Source organism: Alexandromys fortis, unplaced genomic scaffold (genome assembly GCF_014885135.2).
Source record: "Alexandromys fortis isolate MF-2015 unplaced genomic scaffold, M_Fortis_MF-2015_v1.1 scaffold_4, whole genome shotgun sequence".
Classification (NCBI taxonomy): Eukaryota; Metazoa; Chordata; class Mammalia; order Rodentia; family Cricetidae; genus Alexandromys; species Alexandromys fortis.
Window position 1 is genome coordinate 7,853,678 of NW_026067944.1, and position 18,597 is coordinate 7,872,274.

General features: G+C 35.9%; 1 protein-coding gene across 1 annotated transcript in view; it reads left to right on the top strand.

The window, feature by feature from the left end:
* The window catches only part of Robo2 (roundabout guidance receptor 2), a 651,725-nt gene that overhangs the window by 99,425 nt on the left and 533,703 nt on the right, over positions 1-18,597 (top strand). The window lies entirely within an intron of this gene.

The following is an 18,597-nucleotide window of genomic DNA, read 5'->3' on the forward strand; positions in this document are numbered from 1 at the left end:
TCAAACAAACATGTTGAAGAAAAGGAAAACTTATCTGCGTTTGGATTTAAACTTATTTTGTTTTGTTGTTTTGTAAATGTCAATGCAGAGAAAAAATACTCTTCTGTTCTTTTTAAGGTAAATTTTTACAGCATTTGAAAACTTGATACGTTTACGAAACTTATATTGAATAGAATATGCTGTTTAAATGAAAAGATTCTCACTTTCTATAGGACAGTTTCACAAATAATTTTGGTCAGTGCCCCTCCCGAATAGCTCTTCTGGCCTGCTAACTCACAGTCAATTAGGGCAGTCAACTAAGGTGAGGATTTAGGAAATAAGAATGAGAAAAAAATGAAAATGAAAAAAAGAATGGATTGTATGAGATTTGACCCACAAAATTTAGGGAAAGGAAAAAATATTGAAACTGATTTCAATAAATATAGAGTGAAACTTTAAGGCCAATTCCCATCTCAAGTAATGTTAAGTATTTTGAAATGCACATAACATTTGATGGTTTCAGGGAATGTCCACATATACTACAAAAAACTACAAAAAAGCAATACATATATAGAATTTACAGTAATCCCTATGACAAACTCATAATCTCTAGGTGTGGCAACTGAAGCTCATAACTCATGGCACATATTGATTACTTTAAGTATGAAGGTATAATGGGTGCTTCCTTGTAGAATAATCTCATGCAGTTAATTTAGTACAAACTCTCTTCATCTTGATGTTCCCAAGTGCATGCACAACTAGCCTATGACTGATTTTTATGCCTAAAGAAGTTGGGTGATTAATGAAATCAGTGTGCTTGCAGTGCCCTGGAAGAACTGAATTAAATGAACCTTTTCCCGCTGTAGACAGATTTGCCAAATATAAGGTGTGGGGGGTAAACTTGATTGAAGGGAACATATTTAGTTGTTTTACAAAAGGTTTTTAACAAATCTTAATAATTGTATTTATTTAGTGAAGCAATCTCAGCAGTATTTAAAGTTAAAAAATGTGTAATGAACTGTTAGCTCAGATTGGTATTTATATCAAATCAATGAAACTGAGCAGAAGTGCTGATTGACTGTCTCCCAAGTGGCCTTAGTTTTTGTGTGTGTGTGCATGTGTGTGTGTGCATGCACGTGTATGTATGCGTGTGTGTGTGTGTGTGTGTGTATTTAGATGAGACTCACTCTTCAAAATAATGATGTTGTAATAAAGTATATTTTGAGCCATCCGTTTGGGAAAAGGGATCTTTTTTATTTATAAAAAGTGTGAAAATTGCTGGGTGGTGGTGGCACATGCCTATAATCCCAGCATTCAGGCAGACCAGGCTAATCTCTGAGATAAAGGCCAGACAGGTTCACAGATTGAGTTGCAGGACAGTCAAGGCTACACAAAGAACCCCTGTCTTGAAAAAACAAAAACAAAAATGTACCAATTTGCCTCTAAGTTGTGGAATGTACTATGGGGTCTTCAACTGAGTCAATACTATCTAACACTGTGACGTGTGTAGCCTGGGTGTCTATGAAACTGACCATAAATAAGATTATGACAAATAACAATGATCCTCTTACAAAAACGTAGACACACATAGAAGACCCTCCCTCTAGAATACACATTTCTTAAACTGGAGAAATGGTCAACTTACCTACAATTATTTACTCAAAAAAAAAAAAAAGCCTATGTCGTTATAGCTGAGAAGTAGAAGGCTTTTGTCGCATGATTCCTTGTTAAAATAACATTCCTCAGTTTAGAAATGTCAATCTTGTTCTATCCCCTGGAGAAACTGTATTCTATTTAATGGTATCCACTCTGACAATAATTACAGGAATTCCAGTTCTTGACTAAATACAAAAAGCCCTACATTTTTTGCAAGAAATGTGTGACAAGACTGATAACATGCGTAAGGAGCCCTTGGGATTTTTATCAAATACATTTTTAGAGTTATGTGCTTTCTGCTTGCATTAATACTCTTCAAGCAGGCCTCACTTCACAGACCTGATCATTCGTATTGTAAGTATGTTCTGGAAATTCCAGTAATGAGGAAACTAAAGGTCCCTTTTAAGTTTTGTCTATTGCTTTCTTATGATTGGGGAAGGTTAAGAATAAGCTTTTGCTGCTGACTGTTCTTCATTGCAGTTGGCACAGCATGTGATCTATAAGGGATTTTATCATTCATCTCCTGGCAGATGCCCCACTCTCTTCACTGTAATATCCCCAACATGTCTATTCCCTTTGTTCTCACGTATGTTATGCTGCCTTCTGAGAAACGATGGTCTAATTCATGTTCAGTAGACAAGAAAAAATCAGTCTTTAATTTGGATCAAAAACACTAGTCAGGACTCTTAAAAATCCCACCAATTGGTAACTGATCAATGAGACATCATTTCCCACATGGACTGTTTTCAGAATGGACTCCATTGATCCAAGAGGTACTATCATATCTTCAGTGGACAGCAGGCAAACATCTGCCTGGATGCTCTTTAGAGATCACAGATCCTATATAAATAATTAAATAGCAAATGTGCTCCTCATTGCTGAGGACTGCTCCCCAGCACCCAAATTCTCCATCTAACAATTGGGCCTCCTCTTCTCAGATTATTCCAGGCCCCAAGTCTCCTGTCGGACTCCAAATAATGTGTCCTCATTTCAGGCATAGTAGTTATTCATTTTTCTGGAAGATTTCAATACCTACTTTTTGAAACTATTTTAAAGGTTGCTGCTGTTTATAGTTAGCTGATTTTCCTTGTATGACATCTTCAAGACCCTTGACAGAAGAATTCATATCTTAAATATCTTTGCATGAAATTTCTTGAGTTCATTTAATATAGCAAATATTTGACAAACATGTTGAGTGATTATGGCCAAAGATATTTTGTATGTAAAAATTTAGTAGAGAAAAACTGCATCTGCAAAGCATCAATTGCAATGCAGTAATAAAAAATATATTTAATGTGCACAATGTTCTTTAATTTAGAATTTCACAGATATTATCTGATATGTTGTATCCACTTGTAAAGAACAGAATGTTCTAGATGCAGATATAATTTCCACAACATGACGTCACATGCCATAGGCCTTCGACTGTCCAATTTAGCATCTGTTATCAAAGAACCAAGAGAACAATATTTGATAAGATAGCACAGGAGCCATTTTTTGTGTGCCTGCCAAAGTTTTAGAAATAAGCACTAACTAACCCTGAAACAGTGAGCACTGGTTTCGCCCTCAACAAAGAAGCAATGGCAGGCATGACTTTACCTTTTTACACCCTAAGACTGTGTTCCATAAATGAAATCCGATACAACCCTTTAAATAAAAGAGCAGAGCTATTACTTTAAAAGAGACTCATTCTCAAGGAGAAATCCAAATTGGAATGTCAGCCAATGCCAGTAGTAACAGAGTTTTGGCTACAACACAATCGGTTTATGGACTTATTAACAGTTCATAAAATGAATGGCATTCTTCTGGTTCTTGTCACTGGTGAGCATGTGCTCTGAATTTACAGCAGACTGAAGCACCATTCCATAAATATTGAGAAATGATTGTGACCCATCTCCATGGAAACATTTCAAAACAGTAGAAAGATGCGTTCTCTAAGAATATTACTGCTTTCCAGATCTTATTTGTGATTGATGATACTCCCAGACGTGGATGTTGGGAAGAACTTCACCTGGAGATTTTTTAAAGAAGCTTTCCACATGGTTAAAATAGTTAGCTCTGTATTTTATAAGAATACCACAAATCCTCAAATCTATGACACTTTTGTGAGTAATATTCAAAATGGGTTAGCAATATGAATACTATCAACAAACGACTCAAGCGAAACAGTATCAGGAACAGAATTCTCATTGTGTTGAGCTCACAGTGTCACAGTATTTTAACTAATAAATTATTTCCTTTTTTTCTAAATACTACACTTGACAGAATGTGTTGCACTTATGTGTGGGTTTTTGCTTAGGCTGTATGTTAGAAAACCCGTCTTTTTTTTTTTTTGTATGTTCATGATGAACTATTCCATATATATAAAAAATAGTATCTAGCTCAGATATGAAATTCACTGTTTTAGAATAGTTGTTTTTTATTAAAGGCATTTTCAAACCTAACATTAGATACTTTGTAGTAAACTTTCTTCTAGAGATGTATATGAATTTTCTATTCATTCTTATGCACAATTTTTTCTCTTGAGATGAGTCTTACCTTTCAACCACAGTAGCACATTGCTAAGTGTCTTAGTGTCCAAATCAAACTCTTCTAAATACTTTTCAAATACTTGGGATGATCTTCTTATCTCACATTATTGAATTGATGACAATTTAATTCCAACTGTATCACTGCACTTTGTATTTATATTAATTTCCATATCAAATAAATGTTACCAACCTTGAACCATTTACTATGTCATTTATCTTTTTCAAGATCTAAATGTTAAAATCTCTGACTATACTTTAAAATTTGAATTGTATTATAGTGCTATTTAAATGAAGATTTTTATCATACTTTGCAATTATCTATTGTATAATAAATTATTTTAAATTCTAAGGCTGACTTTTTGTTAAAATTGCCAAAAATCAAACAAACATCCAATTCTAATTATAATAGTTACATTTCTACTTAGATAATATTGTAAAAAAAGCAACATCTTTAGTTTTTGCAAAGACATAACAAAAATGTAAAAATTCACTTAAGCTTTGAAGTTACTAATCTTGTCTAAACACTGGCAAAGGATTTCAAATTTAATTTTGCCTCCAATAGTACCTTTTTTGTCTGAATCCTTAAATCTCATCAAAAGATAATTATTAATTTAGCTGTGGTTTATACTACCTTTTCATGCTTTTCTTTTTGATCTGTCACACCCATTAAAGTCGGAGAATTAGTATAATATTTACTTTGTACATGTTCAGCACACACATTAAAGGAGAAGGAAAATACCTACTCAAACATACGTATATTAGGACAAGATCAAAGCATCCTATCTGACCACATGTCCAGAAATACACTGTAAATAAAGTAGACTAACACGAGTATCCCACAAGAACCTTTTATCATGGAAATGCTGGGAGAATCAAAGGAAAATGCTCACTGCCACTTGAGTATGTTGACTTTGCTACTCTCTCATAGCTAAACAGAGAATACCCAATATTTGTCTCTATGAATCTGTGACTACATAAGCTGCTTACTAAACGTTCTTTATTCTATAGCTCCTCCCCATCTTTCCTCCCACCTCCTCTGTGGGGTTCCCTGAGCTCAGAGGGGAGAGACCCAAAGGAGACCTCCAGTTTAGACTCTCTCTGCATAGTATGTGGCTGTGGGTCTCTACACCCGCCGCCATCAGCTGTGGAAGGAAAGACTCTGGCGATATCTGGGCAAGGCACCAGTATTTTTTTTTTTAATGGAGGATGCCAGAAGAACATGGCCCATTAAACCAATTAAGCAGTGCTCGCATGTGCTCGCAGAGACTAAAGCAACAATCACCGGGTCTGCAAGTGTTTGCACCGGGTCCTCTAAATACGTGTTAGCCTGGTGGTTGTGTGGGTCTCCTAACAGTGGAGTAGGGTGTTTCTCTTTTGTTCTCTTTGTACTCTCTTTCTCCAATTTGATTCCTTGTCGAGTCTTGACATGAGGGCTTTTTCTTTAACTTACTGTATATTTTCTTTGGTTTGTTTTGGTTTTTGTCAGGTTTGGTTGGTGTCTCTTGGCAACCTGCTCTTTTCTGAAGAGAAACAGGGAAAGTTAATCTGGAGTAGAAGGGAAGTGGAGAAGTGGGAGGGGTGATTGTAAGAAGAGGAAGGAGCAAAAACTGTGGTTGGGATGTATTGTATGAGAGAATTGTGTTTTCAAGAAAAAAAAATAAGAAATTGAAGCTACCATTACCAGGAGAGACCTAGACCAGGCAATAAAGTACGATCCCTTGTCTAGGGAATGTTTTCAGAGATAACAGTTTTCTCAGCCATGCCATACCTATAAGCAGATAGCACTGATTCGAGTTGTAAATTCTTTGTGGTATACATAAAATGCTTGGTTAAAACAAAACAGTCATTAGTAGCCCCTGTAATCATTTGTTCCAAGTTTTGTTCCCACTCTCTGTCAAGTTAGGCTGATTGAAGGAAAGACTTTTTCAAAGGAGAAATTCCTTAATTAGAACTGAGAGTCTTTTAAAAGGTGAAATCTGCCTCATTTTCTCACTTACTTGAATTTTTCCACTTACTTAAGAACCTTTCAGCAGCCTGGGAGTACATGACCAAAGAATATGTATTTATACAGAAATCTATGCTTTATTCTTTATTGTTTTAGCTGGTAAATCTATTTTTAATATCCTTGGAAAAAACCTGGTAGTGATAGCACACACCTTTAATCCTAGCACTCCAAAGGCATAGTCAGGCAGATATCTGCAGTTTAGGGGCCAACCTGGTCTACATTGGGGGTTCCAAGTCAAGCAATATTACATAGTGAGACTCTGTCTTAAATAAACTTAACCCAATTAAAATACTTAATTTTCAGTATAGTGGTATTAAACTGGTCACTTAGATTATTCATCAGTAAGGGAAATTGTGTGTTGCTATATAAAACTTATTCAAACTTAGGCATGTCATGTCTATTGACATCAGTTAAATCCTCAAATTCAGTTTATTTTTTCAGGTATAGATACAAACTCTCCATACTTAGGGTAACATTTCATCTTTCCAGTGTTTATCAAAAGTAACACCATGGTAATGACATGGACTTCAGTTTTCTTTATACATTGAACCCAGTCTTTCAAATGATGCATTCCTCTGCCCCGTGCAAAACCTATCTTTGGTTGTACTTTTTGTCTATTATCCAGATTTTGTTGGTCAGCTCTCAATTCAAATACCTACACCTGTGGAAGCCTGTGGATATTGAAATTGGTTGCCTCCTCTTTTTCACTGTCCCCAGTATTGCATTTTCCATATCTGGCTCGAGGGTTTGCTGCCAATGCAATGGGTGTCCCTTTGGGATGTATGGAACTGACCTGTGTAATGACACTAAACCGAGTGCACTTTTTGGAACTTAATTGACTATTCTTGTTACGCTCCTGAGGGACAATACTGTTCCATTCGCAAGACAAATCCCTACCTTTGATTTTCATCATATTATGTAGTAAAATAAGTTTATGTAAAAATGCTGATATCATTCATTATTGCAGGATTAATTTGTTCTCCTGTGTAATGTCGCTTTTCTAATTATAAGACTGGTAAGGAATAAACAAAAGGAAATTTTTGAAGATGATACTGATACACATACACACACTCTGAAATATGGATAAAAGTTGTTTACAGAGTAAGGGAAATAATGACAGATGACAGCAGAAAGCTGAAGGGAGACAGAACTAGAAGCTGGTAGATTTGATCATGCAGATTGACCATAGCAAAGGGTTATTTATGGACTGTACTATGATTGGAGGAAGCATGACCCACAATTGATCGTGACTCATGGAGTTGTACTGTGCTCAGTCACAGTAAAGATTCTATCTTCAAGCAGGTGATAATCATTACATTTTGGGTCTGAATTTCATACCCAACAAAACTACACATAGTCTACAAATATTCTATATGTCTCTCAAGTTTCTCTGACTTTCTGAATTCTTATTTTATTCATATCTCATATCTTACTAGAAAGAGTAATTTCTGGGAAGACCCAGTTAGTAGCATCTTAGCACTACATGTCCTAGAGGAAAATTAGATAGTATTACTTGGGCTTTAAAATGATTTACTTCTAAGACTTTCTCAGATTCCTTTGACTGAAGTTAAACTTTACCACATCAAAACAAATACAAACTCTTATGTGGTCACCCACACTTGAGTGGTCTGAGCAGTCTGTCTTGACATTTGCCATGGCAATGATACACTCTATGTTTGAACTCAAGCACTACCCAACCCGGACTACATATATAATTACAAGGCATATAGAAAGCAAAGATAGATGCATATATTAGTGGTCAAATGTTGATGATAGATATCTAGTGAGAATTGTGGGCTGGGGAATGAACTTAAGTCCTCATTTACACTAAGCATACACTCTACCACTGACTTATACCTCCAGTCAAATGATAGATAGTTAATGATAGACTACATTTACATACATTGCTGTGTGTTCAAGAAATTTTGTTAAATTCATTTAAAAAAAAATTGAAAAGCTCTAAGCATATCTAGTTTCCTAACAACATTTTATTTTTTTTCTTGAAAATGTTTGTACATTTGTACAACATATTTTGGTTATATCTACCATTATTGTCTTATGATTCCCCAATACCCTCATCTTATCTCAACCCAACTTCATATCTTCTTTTTGCTGTTGTTAATAACACCCCAAGTCCAGCTACTGTTCGTTCATTCATGAGTGTCTTATCACCTACTAGGTGATGGCAACCTACCAGCATCCATGTCTTCTAGCAGAGGAGGAAGTTTAAGTCAAGTTTAAGCCCAACTTGAGCTATCTACCAAGTTCTAAGCCATCCCAGGTCACATAGCATGAGCCTGTCAAAGAAGGAAGAAAGAGCAGAGAAAATAGGGAGGCAAAAGAGGAGGGGGAAAACTGTAAAAGAGAAAATAGGAAGATCAAGTAACAAACCATATGTATTATGTGAGTGAAAAGTGAACAGAAAATGGTATCTGAAAAAAATGCTGGATTATTTTTGGAATTGATAGTAATATGGTACATGCCTTTTTAAAATTTTATTTATCTTTGGAGTCTAATTTCCTTTTTCCCTTGTTTGAAGATGCAAAAAGCAATAGCTGTGCTATAGACCTGGGGAAAGTATTTCAGTAGAAAAAAAATGTCTAGGAATGCATTTTCCAAATGATAAACACCCTTGAAATTACTGCTGTCGTGGGAGAAATAATTAAATTTAGAATAATGACTTTAGAGGCCTAAATTCAAGGCATAAAAAATATAAAAGATAAGTGTTGTAATAAGAGCGGCGGGGCTGCGTCCCCAGCACCCCGGCCGCCTGCTAGCTTATGCCCGAAATAACAACACACAAACTGTATTCATTTAAACACTGCTTGGCCCATTTCTATCTAGCCTCTTCTAAGCTAATTCTCACATATTAATTTAGCCCATTTCTGTGTAGCACCACTAGGTGCGCTTACTGGGAAGATTCTAGCCTACGTCCATCTTGGGTTGGAGCTTCATTGCTAGTGCCTCAGAGAGCAGAGCTATCGCGTCTACCCGGGAGAGTGGAGCATGGTGTCTCTGTCTGAGGCGTCTGCCCCAGAGAGGAGAGCTATCCAGTCTGAGCTCACTTTCTCTTCCTCCCAGCATTCTGTTCTGTTTACTCCACCCACCTATGTTTTAACCTATGAGGGCCAAGCAGTTTTTTTATTACTTAACCAATGAAATCAACAGATTGATATATGACATTCCCACATCAGATAAGTTAAAATTTTAAAGAAATATCATAAAACTGGTGCAATGACAAGCAAAGTGAAACCTAAATTTTAAAACCATGTCATAAAATAAATTAACAAATGTTATTAGTAAGTACTCTATGCTATTTATTGTTTTGTTTTTCTTTTAAAAACTAACCTACCTTATTCAGTAACTATGAAAAAATATTTAGAATTTAAGCAAAAAACAAAAGGAATTTTTATGCCTTTAAATACACTGGCTTTCTAGCTACAGTATCAAAGAAGTTAAACGAATTAATTCAGGTCCAAAATTGGAAGCCTAATTTTCCTAAAGATTTTTTTTTGACAGAATGTAGGAACAGTGCCCTATAGAAGCAGTGAGAAGGGTTGGGAGAAGGATGTGTTTCTCCACTGATATTTGAAGAGGTTGGGTGGGGAAATATACATGCAATGACAGCCTGATTTTATAAAAATTAAGACTTAAATGTACTCTATATGTTGTAACATGTGTGAATTTACTATTGTTAAGTCATAGAAATTGAACACACATATGAATTATATGTTGTTTTCATTATATATTTTTCTTTTTATCAGACAAAACACTTATCATTTAAGATTCTAAAAATACGAACATCTATCTTTACACTCCAATACTCCAGAGATTTCACCCTAAACGGTGTCACATTTCATTATATCTGTCATTTGTGTGTGTATGTACGAACACACACGCAGGTGCACACGAGAGAGAGAGAGAGAGAGAGAGAGAGAGAGAGAGAGAGAGAGAGAGAGAGAGAGAGAGAGAGAGTTTATTTACTAACTTTCTAAAGCTACAAAGCAATATATTTAAAACAGATTTGGTTTTAAACTGGTTGGGCAGTATGGCATGCTATGTGTATTTCCTATACACGTTTGAATATACTATGCTACATATTTCTATAAGATCTATTCCTATGAGAGCAGATCCTTTAATCTAAATACATGCATGTGTTATAATTTTTCTGTTGTAGTAGATAGGAGAGGTATTACACTAAAACCCTTACTAATCACATTAGAATGTTAGTGTCTTCTAGTCAAGGAATCATGAAAACATTATTATTTTAATTGGAGTTCAGCACTACACATTTCAAACCAATTTGACATATACAATTATCAGGATATATTGTATATACTAAAATTAAAACTTACAAATGTTATGTAAGTTGTTATTGTCACACGCAATTTTAGATACTTTTAGAAATCCCAAGTACAAGTGACTGATGCATCAACCAAGTACAGTATGCGTAAATGATATCATTTTTATATTTTAAATATAATTTTTCAGAACACCACAGGAACAACAAAAAAAATGAACTTGTAATCTAACTCGGTTTTGTACTTGTAATCTAAAATAAACAAACCCAAACTTAAATTAATTTAATAATGATCTTCTTATGTTGTAAACAGTTAAAACAAACCCAAGCCTTTAAAGGCTATTGCAGAGGGAAGTAGCTTTTTCATTGAAAGTACTCACTTATAAAATTTTATTTTTCTGTGTGACATCATTGCTGACATCAGACATGAGTACTCCCACTGTACCATCCCAAAGAGATTATAAATAACATAGTAACATATTAACAGTCTGTGCCAAATTGTAGATAAGATGGGGAGAAATATGTCAAGTCTACTTAAAGTTCCTTTTCTTTGTGAGTGGGGAAAAAATGAGCCCATTGCTTGAGACACATTCATACAGAAGGAAACCTATCTTTGCCTGAGACTTTCGATCCTCTGTAATGAAGGACTCAATGTGTACTCCTGGAGACAGCACAGAGGTTGTCTAGAGGTATAGAGCAGACACATCTGAACTAGACATACAGACGAGGAGAAGTATGCATCGTACAGGTTTGCGTGGACACTGGACAGAGTATGGAAGAAGGCTAATAGGAAAGCTGCATAGATTAAAGAAGTTTCTATTCCGGTCATGACTATATTTCCAAACTATAAGATTACACATGACACAAATTAGATTTTTTAATAAATATTTGATGAGTAGCTCTATAGACTACTGTTCATTTATGCTTTTGGTCCTTCATTTTTGACATCATCCCTTTCAACATTCTGAGAAATACCATGGAGTGAAATCAGCCGTTGTGCCAATGCAGCACGTTTATCTTGGAGTCGGCTTCCCATTTGCCACTGTAGTCCCATTAACACTTCAAAGGGGAGTAAGTGAGATAAACCAGTCTAATGACTGATTTATAATAATATGTATTAAACGACAAGTGCTAATATTTTCATTAACAGACCAATAATTCAGTTCGTGAATGTTTTCCTGCCCTCACCTAATAACTTATTTAATTATGAGAAAAATGAGTATAACAGTTGATCTCCCTCGGAGTAAATCACTATTAACCAGACTAACATATTTGAAGTTTCAGTAAAATTTTAACAACAACTAAATCCAATTTTAGGCTTTGCTTGTGAAAATAAAACCTCTAATGCAGTGCTTCCATTTTAATTTTCATTCTTAGAAATATTTATTGTTAGTTTTTAAAATTCAAATATAGGTGTATGTGTGTGCGTGTGTGTGTGTGTGTGTGTGTGTGTGTGTGCGCGCGCGCGTGCAGGCATAGGAACAGAGGTGCCAGCATAGATGAGAAAGGATCAACATCCCCTGGAGATGTAGTTACAGGGGGTATGAGTCACCCAATCTGCGTATGAGACACAGATTGCAGGTCGCTCACAATAGTAATGTGTACTCTTAACCATTAAATGATATTTCTGGCCTCAGTGTTTCCATTCTTGATATATTTTTTTTCCTGTTAGAACTGCATTTGTTAAGCTACTTCAGAAATGAAGTGAGTACTTTATAATATTAACAATATGTGATCACAGTTGAACTTCATGATTTTGTATATGGTTTAGTACAAAAAGCCTAAAGGACAAAAATTTGTGTAGCAAAGAATTTATGTTGTAATTTACATAGTTGTATTTTATCTATTTTTTTTTACTAAACATCACTAATTTCAAAATATTACTCTTGAAGTATCTTAAGTATTGGTTTTAGATATATTTATCTTTAATGTCAAATTGTTATGAACTCAATATTCTGAATAGTTATGAACTGCTTATATAACTGCAATCAAAAACTTTACTTAAGAGATCAGTTTTCAAAAGTGATTTTAGGTTCAAAGAACTTGGTTAATTTTAGAAACAAGAGACTTAACCCTCTGGAACTCATATTAGTTTCAAATCAATTAAAGGGCACATGTGGCTAAGCTGGTGAACCTGACCTCGTTCACTCTGCCCACCAACACACCTGCATTATGAGGTTTATCCTGGACTAGTGCCATGGTTTTGTTTTTGCTGTTTTAATTGTGCGTATGTGTATTTGAGAGAATGGTTGTAGTAATGGGCAGATGCAGTGGAGGTCAGAGGCATTGCATACCCCAGGACTGAAGTAACAGGCACTTGTGAGCTGCCCCACGTGGGTGCTGGAAATTGAACTCTGGTCCTTTGTAAGAGCAGCACAGCTCTTCTCTAAGCTGTCTCTCCAGACTCTAGTGCTGTGTTTGACAACTTTCTCTCTGTTTCTTCTGTTGAAAGAAAAGTGTACAGAGTTACTAAAAATGAATCAAAATTAGAACACACACAAAGTACAAACATGAGATGAAGTCACCACTGTTCTTATTTAACACTGGACAAACAGTTTTCTGCTTTCATAAGAAAGGGTATCTACCCAAAAGGATCCAGAGTTCACCAAGTGATCAAGCCAGATCTTCCCAGTCCAGCCTCTGTCCCACTAAGACTGACTGCAGGATTCTTTGCTAGTTCTGTTTCCTCCTTGCTAACACCGGTGCCCATGGTGTGCTGTTTATTCCTTCTGAGATACCATCTTCAAAGTGCCTAATAGATAGATCTTCTCCTGGCTTTTTTTGCAGATACCTCCCTTAAGACAATTAATTTTTACAATAGCACAGTGTCCTACCCCACTTTCTTCCTGATGGTCCATGTTCCTCCTGGTTGATTTTGTTATCTTAAGAAAACCCACAATGCATGCTTGTTTGCCCCTCCTCCTCCTCTTCCTCCTCCTCCTCCTCCTCCTCCTCCTCCTCCTTCTCCTTCTTCTTCTCTCTCTCTCTCTCTCTCTCTCTCTCTCTCTCTCTCTCTGCCTCTCTTTCTTCTTTCTTTGTTTCTTGGTATATAAATAATGTAACCCTTATGAGAATATAAGTGCAATATATGTCATACAAAACAATATTTGTAAATGTACATATATGTATTTCTTAACACCACATATGTATGTGGCCATCAGAGGACATTTAGCATGGGAATCTGTTCTGCCCTTCACTATGTGGTTTCCAAAGATCACACTCAGGTTGTCAGCTTTGGTAGTTTTATAGCATGGGCTTTTACCTGTTGAGCCATCTCCTGGTAAAATAATATCTAATTTTACATGCTAATCACTATGTAAATGTGTATTTGTGTGTATGTGCGTTTTTGAATATATGTTTGCATGTGTGTATGTGTGTGTGTGAAATCAACAATATTCAAAAGATTCATTTCTTAAATGCATTATTTCTTCTCAACATTTGTCTTCAGGTGCTGTAGTCTGCATGGTACCGTGCAAAAATGGACATGATTGGAAAGCATTCGCAGAGTCATGACATAATATGAATATCTAACTTAATGCAGCTTTATGAAATTTCTTTGAACTGCATTTGCTATGTTATGTTAATGAATACAATGCCACAGAAAGAATATGTATAGATTGTGACTCTGGAAAATCTTTGACTCTAGAATAATTATGCGTATATAAATATAAACAGAAGCACGTAAAGTAATTATTTTCTTACTTAGAAGTGGTATAACAGGTTTAACAATGTACAGCCTAAGATTAGCTGTGGTTCATACTCTGTGCCTTCAGACCAAAGAGAATCACAAAGTGGAAGTCTGTAAGTTAGCATCTGGAAGTTTACAACTATGCTAGTTTTCTCTTACATTAAAGTTTAAGAAACTTTCAGAGGAAAGTTATATCTTGTTTGGTAAACCAAAATAAAAGTTCATGTTAAAATCTTGCAACATATCCCCCAAAAAGAGAAGGAAAGATAGATGATGCTGTGACATCATCACACTTATTTGAAATCCCGTGTGAATGCCACAGCATAGACACAGTACTTACCATTTTTTTGTAACTGAAGAATCAAGTAATCAACGGAGTTTTATTACAGAGGTTGATAGGAAAATAGCAGAACTACTATGTGAAAAGTTCTTTTTTCAAGACAGGGTTTAGCTGTAGCTTTGGAGTCTTTCCTGGAACTCACTCTGTAGATCAGGCTGGCCTCAAACTCACAGAGATCCGTCTACCTCTGCCTCCCTCCCGCGTGCTTATTGAAGAAATGGATGCTGTGTCTCAAGCATTTTGCATATTTGACTGATTTTCAGAAATGATGACTCAAGCCTTTAGCAATGGGTGTTCAAGGCAGCGGAATGATCATGAGTGAGGTCAGCCTGGGCTGAAGATTCCATCCCTGTGTCAAGGCAAAACCTAAGTGGCTGTCAGATGCTGGCCACACAACTTTGGATGTCAGTGTTCATCTCCACCAAGGTTCAGCTCACCCAGGCATCAGTTGTTCTGTAAGGGACACTCTCTGATTTTTTTTTTCAGTTCCATAGATCTAGAATATCCCATATTCCAGAAGAATATATTACCTCTTTAAAGGTAGTATTCTTAGTGAGTCACCTAGGCGTTTTCAGATTTGCCGCTCATCCTATTTTACTACATATATGCATATATACTATTTTACTATACTTCAGTTTCTTCAGTAGCATCGACTGTTTGTTGTGTCTGGGAACTGACTCTGCTTTGATAATGAGACTTGCAGTAGTATTAGAGAAGCCGTTGTGTGAGGACAAGATTCATTTAGAAGTAGAAATATAAATTTCTATAAAATCCTTTTATCTTGAAGTGTCAGCTAGCATTAGTGCCTTAGTGTAATTTGTAATCACTAAACAGCACATCCTTAATCTAATAAGAATTGAGGCATTTTTAAGACAAAGTAGAAAAATAATGATAAAATAAATTAAATTACAGATGTATCTTAATTTATAAGATAGATGTGCTTCTGAAAAATTGGCTGTGGAGGTAATTTCTATTAACTAAATTATATTTTCCCATTGACATAGACTCATTATTGGAAAGGCAGGACTCTTGGAGCAAGGCACAGCATAGCATGATGTAGTCATGAGGCTAAAAAGGAAGGGAATAGCACAGTGATGTGAAATTACTTTAAAACTCATGCATTTGAACGCAAACTTTAGGTATGGGAAAAATAGCAATTTCTAAATATATCAAGAATAGTGCATCCCAGTTCCAACCAATCAGTAGATTCCTTAGAGAGAAATACACTAGACAAAATACATTATTGCCTCATTATTATTTGAAACAGAGTAGTATATCACTATCTCTGTTTTGTATTGTCCCCTCCTTTTTCAAAGATCCTGTTGTTACAGCTATTGCTGTTCTTTTAAAGATTCCTGTTCCACTCTGAATATACATCTGAGGGATGCAAAGAGAAATAGTGTTTGTAAGTTGTCAGCTTTTCAAATAATTTTCATATGACCTAGGATGTTTTTCTTTATTAGTTACCTAGACTTAGTATTTTGTTCAACCGGTGTTTCTCCATGGAGAAGTAAGTGCATTTTTAGCAACATCTGCTCGAAATATATTCAGGATAATTAAAGTCGTGTGAAGTGCATTCTTTCCATTTTGACCCTGAGTTTTAGGGATGATAAAAAGTTAGTCTAACAGACTCTAAACTTACAACGCACTGAGTATTTAAAGGCTGTAATCGCTCTTCTCCCCAATTTTACACTCCCCACACTACCACCTAATGGGTTGCTCTTTTCTTTGATATTAAACTCCCTACCAGAAAGCTTAGGCAAGTTCTTGATGAAATTGTTTAAGCTCACCGCATCAGAAAAAAGAATTTAGTGCCTCTGCAGGTAGAGTTGGCTGAATTGGAATCTGACCCCTACTCTCAAGGTGAACTCCCATCTCGTATGCTTCTAATTGGGGCCATCACTGTGTGAGCAAACTCAGCATTTTCAGCTGCAGGGGAGCAACACTAATTTGGAAGGCCTCACCATTATTCTTATATTACTATTTAAATAGGAATGTTGTCCCTTGAATGCTGTATCTGGAAAGATGTGATATTTGCTGATGGAAGGAACAATGGGGCAGCTGGAGCCCGGAGGAGGGCAAAAGACCTCCTAAGTTTTACTCTGTTATCAGAAGGAAGAAAATGAGCTGTGGCTTGGTTATGACTATTTATAGAGAGAGGAAAGAAAAGAAAGTGAGGCTAATGAACAAGGTTGTTCAACGCCTGCATTTCTGATTTCCAGAGTTTTCCAGAATAGTAGAAATTTCCCTTGTCATTTTGCCTATTATTGTCGTTGTATCATGCTTGATCATGTGAATGCTATAGATCATCCACATACAAATGAATTCTCACGAACGTATGTCTGGAAGTTGGTGTTTTCTTTCTCAATAATATCCTTTTCCCACATATTGAAAGCACGACTTATGAAAAGTCTTTTAGAAAGTATTAATTTAAGAAAAGAAAAGGAGATTTATCATTTCTAGCCAATGTTTCAGGAGAGATCATGCCATTTTCCTCCTGTCCAGCCCATGATAAAAGCTCTGAGGAAATAATGTTTAAAATCAATTAACTAAGAAGGCCAGAATCAATTTAACAAGCACTGGCTAATGTTTTACTAAAGCAAACTCTCTTTTCTTTAAACATGATTAATATCATTTAGGGTTCTTATTAGTGTTCTCAGTTCTAAAGTGTGTGACCAATCTCTACTAAAAAGGTCTTGTGAACACATATGAGGTTTACAGAAGGCTCGGAAATTTAACATGACTGCAGTAAATATATATTTCCCTTTATTTAGTATTTTAAAGGAATACCCATTTTGAGTCTATAGCCTTATAATGCCTAACAACAAGAAAACAAGAAAATACCACCCCAAAAAAATTCCCTTAAAGCCAACAATTCTCCATGATTAATGCAGTTCTAGGCAAATTGTATTCCAAGATGACATTTACTAGTTTTGAATCAATGAATTTTGAGTTAAGGGGGGGGGTAACCATTAAAGCCTATTATTTCTAAACTACTTCAACAGTGTTTTTCCCTGATAGCAACCCATTTGCCCAAATGTTTTTAAAATGCATCGTCATGGAATTACTGAGAGAATTGGTTGCTCTTCTAGACACCCAGGTTTGACTCACAGCATCCACATAGGAGTTCACAACTCTCTGTAACTCCAGTTCCAGGAGTGCCCAGAAAAAAAAGACTATACTCATGCTAACAGTTGGTGTACAGAGATATATGCAAGAAAAATACCCATGCACGTTAAGAAGAAAATAAAACTTTTTTTTTTTTTTTTAATTAAAGAAGTCTCTGCCATGAGAACATGAAGGGGTTATCTGAGTTAGGCCTGCTGTGTTCTCTTCCATTCTAACTTCCTGCCAAGGCTGGGACCCACAGTTTGTAAACCAAGCAGCTGTCTGCAAGCTTCACATGGTAGAGAAATGATACCCAATGCATCTTTATGGCTCAGCCTCCTTTACACAACATGTGAACCCTCTGGAAATATAATGGACTCCTTCTCTGTGATCTGTTCTGGCCTTTAGCTGCAAATATGTTCCTTGGTTGTTTTCTACCACAGAATTTTACTGGTTTTCACTTTCATTTGTTTTTCATATGGTACTACCACAGAGAGTCAAAACTAGCCACGGCTACGTGGATTTCCTTTTAAAGAAGAGTAGATGTTCTGTATTGACGGTAAATAGTAGGGCTTACAGTGTCTTTCTCTGCTTACAAAATCAAAACTGTGACTATTCTATAGAGGAAGTTGCATGTGATTTAATTTAATTCAACTTCCAATCCTTCCCAATGTTGGTTTCCTTGTGCACATGAGGAGCCCAAGGTACCCAGGGAAGAACCTGATCATTCTACAGTGCCAGGTGCCTGTGGTGGGGAGTTGATTCTATTGGTCTCTAGTCCCATACCTTTTCTATGACCTCATGTTATCTCATGTGCTCAGATAAATGAATACAGAAAGAACAGTGATGTTGACCACAGCAGCACTGTCTTAGTTATGGTTTTTATTGCTGTGAAGAGACACTATGACCATGGCAACTCTTATAAAGAAAACATTTATTGGGATGGTTCACTTACAGTACTAGAGGTTCAGTCCATTATCATCATGATGG